The following is a 10,033-nucleotide window of genomic DNA, read 5'->3' on the forward strand; positions in this document are numbered from 1 at the left end:
GGAAAAAGATTCCTAAGGTCCAAGATAGATATCTGGCAAAAGAGACCTGACCGCAGGCATTCATATATAACCAATATTCTCTTGTCTCAGATGATCCTCTAATTTCTCCCCCAGAGAATCTCTATGATAGAGTGTAGATGCTGTCTCTAGTCTACCCATTTCTATTCTTTCACTCCCTCCATTTGCTTTCCATCCCCTTTCCAGATGTGTGAGTGTCTGAATGAATGTCGCCCTGCACAGGGACAATTGGCTAGATATTTTCCAAATACAAGTTAAGTTAGTTATGAAAATAGCCTCCCTCTCTGAGGAGGGGTTGATCCAAGCCATTCTCCCTGTTAAAAAAAAAAAAAAAAAAAAAAAAAAAAAAAAAAAAAAAAGATTAAAAAAGTCAAAACAAGATAGTTCTCCAGACCTCTAGCTTCCAAAGAATAAACACATGCCACAGCTCTGAAGCTGCTAGAAATACCCTTTCCTCAGAATGCTCTTCTGTACAGTAGTGGGAATTAGCTTTCTAATGGATGACATGTTTTAATTACTGACAATGGCAGACTGAGTGAGGGGAAAGGAAGATAAGTTAGTCTGCAGATTTACAAATTCTGGCACAGCAAACATGTGGCACAGCAAGAACTAAAATCCAGGAGGATCCAAATACTAACACAAGGCAAACACATGCCTTTTCAGATGCTTAATACAGAATTCACATACTTCTATAAGCCATCAGTTGAGTCCAGACAGAGTACCAGCTGGTGTCTGGAGATAAGGTGTTTTGACTTCTAGTTTGTCACTCATTTGTCACTCAAATGAAAAACTGCAGAACTCACAAGATGACTCAACCAATATTTGAAAAATAAAGGGCATCACTCCAGAGAAAGCCAGTATTCCACATGTTAAACCAACAAGTGTAGGCAGAGGATCAGCACTGAGTTGGTAGCTGGTTCAACTCATATAGTATAAATCTAGCCTGTGAAATACTAAATAAAAGAGAGTAGCAAAAAAATATGCATCTGGGATGACCAGCTTCTGGCTCATCACACAACCTGCCTGGCCAGGATGGCCACTGGCATGAAAAAAGGGACTCCTGTGGCTTTCAATGATGATTCTGTGTTCCTTTGCAACCTTGCTCATGCTCAGCCTCTCCTTACATGGGAATTCTGCAAATTGCAATGTTACTAACACACAATTTACTATATTTAAATGTTTTTGTACTACAAGGACTCAAGTGAAACTGGCGTTGTTACATTTTAGAATCTTTCCTTATAAATTCTGTATCTTTCACATCTTTGTCACATGCACAGGGCTACCATACAGACCTGTGCCTGCACTGTAACCCCCACCATCTGTACATTTACAAAGATGAGCATGCAGCAAATAATGCAAAATGGAATGTGCATAGGAGAAAGTCACAAGACTCTTTACATGAGAAAAAAAAAAAATATCTGATTTCCAATGTATAATGTACATATTCTCAGCTTCTTGATATTTATTAGCTTGATAATAAGTAACACACACTATTTGCTTCTGGGGTTGTTTTATTTATTTTGCAAATCCACCAAGTTTTGCAAATTCTCTCAACACACATGTGCACACTCACACAAGTCTCTTAAAAATTCTTCTTGTCAGAGATCCACCAACTAAAGTGAATTAGAGGTGCTGATTTCATCCCCATATCTAAGTGGTCTCTGACTAGTGGCTCGGCCTAGTGTTGGGTGCCGAGATACCGAGACATCCCAGAGATGCAGCTGGGGTGGAGCTGGAAAGGGGCTGCCAAAGAAAGCTTGGAGCTGCAGAAAGATGTATCCCATAGGGACTGTGTAGCTGAAGGAAAGGCTCAGGCACTTAGTCTAAGATGCAGCCAAGGATTATGTTTCAGTACAGAGACAAAAGAAAAACTCAAAGCTACTCCTATTAAAAGGCTGGAATATGTCTTTCCAAGTAGACTAAAGACTGATGCCAGAAGCCCTGGAAGAGTGCCATCAGCCCTGCTTCTGGAGCTCTGGGCTTTCTTGTTGCATCCCAAGAGCTGGTAGGAGATGCTGTTAGTGGGGCACCCTGGGATGTGACCCCAGTTTAAAGAATAATTCTCTCACAATCCCCTGCTGTTTTATGTACCCCAGTTACATCATCCCAGTTACGTCATCCCTTGTTCCCACCCCAAAGTTATGTCATCCCTGTTCTCCACCCCAGTTCCAGAATATTCCCTGCTCCCGTCTACCCTATTGGTGTCCATTCCCTGTCACTCTGCCCCTGACCCCTAGTTGGTTGTTAACCCTTAGCCACACCTCTGCACCGCCCCTGTGCCCTCTACCCATTGGCCCTCAGATCCAATGCGCTGCCCTTCCTGTCTCTATAAAAGCCTGGACCCTGCTTTGTCCGTGGTTCTCTTCTGTGGGAGCTTAGTAAACTCCACAGGAATACCACACAAAAAGCCCCTCTTGTGTCATTCATTGACCATCAGGTACCAACGCAGTACAGGAGTGTCTGGTGTGCTGAGCTATCCCCTTTCTGTAGAGACAAAGCTCTCAGGAAGGTGGTGGTTTCGGCAGCTCCTGCCAAGGCCACCACACTTTTTCTCAACCCAACACTGAAGTAAAGCAGTGGTATTACCAGAGCTCGTATCCAAAGAATTCTGATTGGGAAGGATAGCTAGCCTATGGCTTAGCTTATTGCTTGCGACAGGACTAGATCTGAGAGTCACAGACCACAGTAAGAGCAGGGATGGATGATGACAGAAAGGTCTGCAAAAAGTATCTTCTTTGGACATGGTATAACCGGGAGAAGGTTTGGGCAACCCTGTCCAAGGGACACTCTAGGATTAAGTTTAGGGTCAGTTTAAGAGAAAAAGCACAAAACCATAGCTGTAGGGACCCAAGGAAGTATATTCCAAAGCAAACTGAGGGCTAATGCCCTAAATCTTCCCTAAGAAATATTCGGCCCAGAGGAAGTTCTTAGCTTAGGGGTAGTGTGGTTAATCCTCACCAGAACATTGTAAACCTCGTTAACACTTTTTGATTTAGTAGTGATTAAAGAGGTTGCATACAACAACACTGGTAACATCACTAGGAGGTAACATCACAAAGGAAGCAACATGAAGCAACGTTGATTAGGTGACAATTTGTTACAACACAGTAGAGGGTGCCATTTATAGGGGTTTTTGTTTTAATAATGTTTAGGAGCATTACAAAGCTTTTGTGTGTTTGTGACTCTATTCAGCAGCCCTGAATGTAGGTTCTACTGACTGTCCCCAGTGACTCACAGGCAAGTGGCAACTCAGGCTGAGTACTGATCAAGAGGAGCTTATAGAAAAATATTGCAAACTTCTTAGAGAGTAATGGCCACTGCTGTCTTCTCTGTCAGTGCTGTCATAAATCTCTGATGGATTCTATGTACACAAAGCTACTCACAGATATCTCCAAGTGTTCTGCTGAGATCCCTATGAGCTAAAAGGCAGCAAGACTGCCACTGAAAGGAACACGCTGTGCTTGGGTCTGCAAAGGACATGTAGTCTTACACAGAGAAATGGCACAGTGGCATCTAGTGGTTATCACTGCCTTAGCTATTACCAAGAAGCAATAATTCTTGATGCCTTAGGGTCATGCCCTGCACTAGTGCTGTGATGGGGGAATATAAAAACTGTAGGGCTACAAAAGCTAAACTATGAAATATAAAATATATTTCTGCATCCCTCTCCCCTGCAAAGAAACCCCCTGGCATGTAGGGACAACCCCAGGCTTGGGATTCTCAATAGCTCTTCCAACAAACAGCTTTCATGAACTCATCCTTAATTTCTTCCCAAGTCTCTCTCACCTGCTTCCACATATTCCACAAAAAACCTTCTTGATCATATGGATGTTTTTATTATACAGGTATTTGTCATCTGTTTTCATTGTTTACTCATTATTAGGAAGCAGGTCAGTCCAACTCTTTCTAAACCTCTGTCACCTTGATGCCCTTTTCTAAAATAATTCCAATTTATTGTTGTGATTTTTTTTTTAGCAAAGCAGTTCCATTTTTTTATCATGGTACAAATAAAGCTAATCTTATATACTATTCAGCTAATGAGGGACTTTATGTTGTCCATTAGCAACTCGGGCTAAGAAATTCCAGAAGAGCAAACAGGGTTGGTGGCAACTGCCCTACACAAGCTGTTTTCCAACCCCATCCTCAAAATAATCAATTTCTTAATGAAAGCTAGATAAGCATTTGAAAAAATAGAACAGCAATATGAAATCAGGTGAAAAAATCAACCAGACTGTACCTTTGAAGAAAAATACTGCCTGCCATTGTGTACAAATACTCTGGTGCATTGCACTGCCATCCCAGACTGACCAAGCTGAAAGGAGAGGATCAGGACAGGGCTGAAGAACCCTGTCCCATCAGCCAGCACCCCCAGGGATGCAGGTACCACTAGAGCTGCCTGGATGTGCAGGCTCCCCCTTCCAGCCAGACTTGCTTCCACCAACCTGAAACAAACAACCAAACTAGTAGAGATCTACAACACCTAATAAGTAAACCCCTTCACTCACACTCTTAGTATTTTTCCCTTCATTTTAGAGTTTTCCTTGGTGTACGTACACTGCTGTACTTTTCAACTCCATCAATATCTGCTCTCTTAGTCTTGTTCCACCACTGCTCAAATATCCTTTAAAATCCACACTTCTGAAAGCTTCACTAAAACACAGGCAATGCCAGGCTGGCCTTATACAATGTGTTTATTGGAGTTTAAGGCAAACTTTCCTGTTCGGTGGTAGAAGAGAGCCAGTACAGCCCAAAGCAGCTAAATGAGGAAAGCTTCTATATTCAGTGACTTAGTAAGTCACCAAGCAAGACACCAAAAGGGGAAGCTGAAGTGGACTCGCAAGCTATACATGAGATGTCTGAAAACACTGATTTGTAATGAAACTCATATTTGTAACAAGATCATACAGCTTCAGCCTTTCAGAAACAACTAGAAAACGTTTGTTTAGTTTCAAACTCATTTACAGTCCCTCTAACACAATCTGACAGGAATATTAGGTCTGTAGTGGTGGCTCTTAGATTAATCAATGGGCTGATGCTTTGACTTTCTTGAGCAGAGATGTTAAGCAGCCATATGGATGCTGCAAACACATGCATTTCTTGTCTAGCAGAGTTACAGTGATTCAATTCTGTGTAGAATTACACAGAGTTATTAAACTTGTGTGGCAAAAGCTAACCTCAGCAGAAAGCCTTGCACAGAAATAGTTTGTCATGCAATAGAAAGCATTAACTCTGCTAGCAGTGCTGTGTTCACTGTACAGGTAGGTGGCAGAGATGGGCCTTCGTAGACCACTAGAGGCGATCTTCAGAGCCAAAGTTAAGTCCGCTTAACAGACTCAGACCCTGACACTAAGTGCTCAGGGTCATATTTAGAGTTTTAATATCTCTAGGGATGAAGGTTGCAAAATCTTTGTGTGCCAATGCTCAGTCACTCTCAAAGTTAAAAATGTTTTCCCATTATGTAACCAGAATTTCCTTTGCTGGAATTTTCCTTGGTTGAAACATTTCCCCTGGTCCTTTCTCAAGACATAGTAGGAACTCAGGCTGAGGAGGCTTTCCTCACCAAGGAGAACAATCTGTGCTCATGGGCATTCAGACTTCCAAGGCTTTTCTATGAAACAGGTCAGCCTATCTGTCATACATTCAAGTCAGACCTATTTTTCTTAATGAAAGACAGCTATTCTTTACAATATTTGAATTTAAAATAAGAATAAAGCTATTCTTTACTTTATCACAACATATTTTTCCCCTTGGCACAAACAGTCAAATAAAACAAGGCAGTCATTAACGATGAAAAATGTCAAAATACTTACTGGAGTTCCATAACATTAGGTACCCACTGTACTTGTCTTTTCTTGACAATCCCAGAGTGACTTCCAAAGTGACAGATAGTGTGGCCTGCCATACAATTACACATGACCTAGTCAGCCCTGAGATTCATGAAGAGACTGTAATTGTATGTTTAGCACAGAAGTGAGGCTCAACTGGAGATGCTCCTAAAGGATCCTCTGAACTCCAATACAGTTCTCTGCACAAAGCATTGTGTTTACTTCCTGAAAATCTTATTGGTTTAGTTGGAATAGTTTTGTGTAATTTTTTCTTTCAATACATAATATTCTGGTAGATCTGCCAGAAGAGACAAAGGATTTTATTTAGCTGCTGAAAATGCTGTTTCTGTGCTGTCAAGCCTTGTTAGAAGCCAAAAGGTTTGAGACTTGCTGTGCTTGGAATCAGGGTGAAGAAAACAGGGAAATGGACCCAGAAGCAACTCATTTTTTTTTCAGCAAAACAATAATTTATTTTTCCATTTTGTTCCTATTCCCTCTTTGGAAATGTAAGCACAGGAAGAAGTGTCATTATGTACTCCTTGGGACAAATTTTGGGAACGCCTCTCCCATGTAACTAACTGAATTTGAAAGGTTTTCATGCTTCTAGACTGGATGCTCATGCTTGCTCCCTCTCTGATATACTGGTATCTGAGACATCTCCTGCATCATGCATTCCCTTTCTTCTCAAATGTTCAGCAGCATCCTCAGCACAGAGGCATCCTCAATAAACCAGATCCTTATTGAGTATTTTCCATTTGCCACTGAAATCTGAGGGTTAAGTCTATGCTAACTTAAGGCATTAGAAGTCAGAACTATTGGGGTCCTACTAGACTCTTGCCTCTGGACCTGCCCCTTCCCTTGGGAAGACGTTTCAGGGAATTTAGATAAATTAAATTTAACTGCTGGATACAAAGCCATGAGCTGCCAGCTGGGTCTCCCCCCATTCCTTCTGTCACTGCTTCCAGCAGCACCAGAATGAAATGGAGTCACACTAGTTACATCTCCATCAGCAATGGCCACTCCTCCCAAACTTCTTCATGAACAACAGTAAAACTGGTCTGGCAGCTAGTAATGTTAGAAGTACTAAAAAATAGTATTTGCTGCTCTTTTGAAGGAATGGGTGTGTCCTCAGATCCCAGGAGAAGCGACATTTCACAGCTTGAGGGACCTCTGACAGGTATCCTGCGTCAAACAATATTCTAGAAAATGCCACTAGAAATCCTTCTGATTCATCTTGCAACCTCGCTGTCTCACATGGCCCAGATGAATAGCAGGTGAATTTCTGCATCAGGGTGTGTCACTGTTACCTATCTTGCTTGCTATCAGGATATAACCTAAGAGAGGAGGCATCTGGGCAACATGATACCTTCTGTTGTCATGAATAAAGAATAAAACTCATACTGCAGCAGTCTGGGATGTGGCTGCATGATCAGGTCAGACTGGGTGCCTCTATACTGAGTTTTCAATGCCATTTTGAGAGTCCAGAAGTGATGACAAAATGGCTGTGAAACATGCTAATCGCAAATAAATTATGATACAAAGAAGTGGAATGACAGGTCCCCCTGGGAACCTCAATGACAACAATAGTAAAGGACTGGGAGACAATGGCCTGGATTTGAATAGGTGAATGCTCCATTTAAACAACAGAAGAGGACAGATGGCTAATTCCAGCCTTTTGGTAACTCCAAGTGACTAAAATTAAATCCATGTTAATAACACAAATGAAAAATGTTCCTTCAGGCAAAGCATGTTTTACTATGAACTTCACTACAGAAATACTCAGCCCCATCTCAATTTGGAAGTCAGAAAGCAACCATAACTTGTAAAGTCAGAATGTCTCTGTGTTACACTCCTTAAACTCATCTGCCAAGGCAGGAACCAGGCAAGACCTCCGGAATACAAGGTTATGTGTTAAAATCTTGATTATCTTGGTGTCAAAAAAACAACTGTTCTTCAAACACAGCATTTCCTTTTTCTGGTAACTGATCTCAGGTTTGATGTCAGCTGGCTCCCCTGCACGCATCCATGAGGTGTCACAGGCTCATATATGGAACAACATCCTCATCAGCCTGCTGACCTTGGAAATCTGCAGTCCCTTCTAATCCTCTCTCTGCAAATTTCTACCTATCTTTAAATGTAGACTCAATAACTTGTCTCATTAACCTCTGCAGACGAAGTATCTTTACTCTATTCCCCCTTGTATGTATCACAAGTCACATGAGACTTTTTGGCACTAATACATCAAAGTTCATGCTGCAATGGAGAAACGGCATCTAAATCTCTGTCGAAATTCCATTCAAGCACTGTCTTCACTGAGATAGTAAAGCCCCACGCAAGCTCATTACCACCCTTAATGCATTTTGTCTGAAGGCAATGCATTTATCACATAGCCTCTATCATTTCCCTGTTTCCATTCTTACCTATCGCTTGACTAATATTTGTCATGGTGCAGGTTTTTATCGGCACTATCTTATGCATCATGTTTCCAGAACACAAATAAAAATGTTGAACTGTTCCTGTAGAACCATTTCCTGCAGAACTCACCAGGAATTTGATGAGGCAGTAAAAATTTGTCTCAAAAAGTTCTTATTTGGCAATAAGTACTTTAACACATGCTTCTCAGTGCTACAGAAGTGTTAAATACAACAATTCAAGTTATTGTAGCAGACACCTGTGGAAAAGAAATCACTTTTACTTTTATGCAGAATCTTCTTTTAGCCATACTCTCCCCTCACCTCCAATTCTCAATTTTCTCTGCTAATTTACAGGCCATGAAACGATTCTTTAATGATTTCTGGGTTTGAGAATTTTACCTGGAGTTAACATCATGTTAATTGCTCAATAGTGCCCCGACATCTGTTTAGTTTTTTCACCATACCAGTGGAACATAGGAGACACTTTTGAGACATACTGATGGTCTGCAAAACAGCTCCCGTTTGCTTTAGGAATCAATAAAATAATAGACATGTTTTGTCTTAAAGTCTACCAAATGCCACAAACCTGAACCCGTCTACTCAGCAGCCTGCCCTTTTACAGATGGAAATGCCAAGACATCAGTATTTTGTAGCCATCCTGATTAAGATGTTTATTCCAGGTATCTGTGTGTCCCCATTTCTGAAAAAACTTGAGGGTGAAAACAGCCGTCTGTTCCTACCATGCTAACAACTTCATTCTCTCAAAAAACAGGACTGAACCGTACTGTAAAGTGCTATATGTGAGCATGATGTACTGGGGATGTGGATGGCGATAAAATTTAGACAACTTCAGATCCAGCTGCTGAAAAAATCTATTCTAATGGTACGTTAAATTCAGCCACCATTGCTACACTATAAAATTCACTTAATCGTGTAATCCTAGCTCTTCAAAAGCCTTTGTCTGGATCTGTGCCCAATATATATCCCCAAGCCCTAGGGCCCACCTGCAATGTGCAGTCTTGGGGCGGGGGGGAGGGGAGCGGAATACCAGCTTTTCGAATCAGTCGTTTCTCATGTTTTTGAACTGGGATGCTGATTTTTCATACTAGAAAGCCACCTACATTGTGTGCTGCTGAACCCAATTTTCCAAGCGTCTGTCAGATGCAAGCAGGTTACCCGGGGTTTAATTGTCCTTTCATCAGCATGCACCAGTCCCCTCCCCCTGCATGTATTCCCCCAGACTGCAGCACACGCAGCCGGCTAATTTCTAACTTCTGCAGGCGAGCTTGATACTTGGAAACTTTTTTTTTTTTTTTTTTTTTTTCTCCAGATCTAGATCCTTGCTTTGGCTTTCACGGAGGCTGTAGCAAAGCAGCTCGGCCACCTAACAGGACAGATCCCTGGCCTGCCTTCCTTCTCCCTGAAGGCCTGCTCGGTTCTGGCCCAGGCCCGGACACCCGCCAGCGCTTAGGCGGGAGCGGCTGAGGGCGCCCTGGACAGGGCAAGATCCCCAAAAACTGCTGGAAGCAAATTGAGGGAGCGTTCCCGGGAGCACCAGAGCTGACCAGGGCCACCTACACCACGGTCGTGCCCCCGGCAGCTCCGAGACTCTAACCCCACCCCTGCCCTGCCTTTTGCCTTGCCTTGCCTAGTCTAGCCGCCGCCCTCCGCCTCCTCCTCCTCCGCCCTCAGCGCCTCCCCAGCCCCCCGCGCGCCGCAGCAGCAGCTGGCGCGGCCGCTCCCCATTGGCTGCGGCGCTGCCCGGGCGCCGGCGCG

This window comes from Poecile atricapillus, chromosome 3, assembly GCF_030490865.1.
Source record: "Poecile atricapillus isolate bPoeAtr1 chromosome 3, bPoeAtr1.hap1, whole genome shotgun sequence".
NCBI classification, from domain to species: domain Eukaryota; kingdom Metazoa; phylum Chordata; class Aves; order Passeriformes; family Paridae; genus Poecile; species Poecile atricapillus.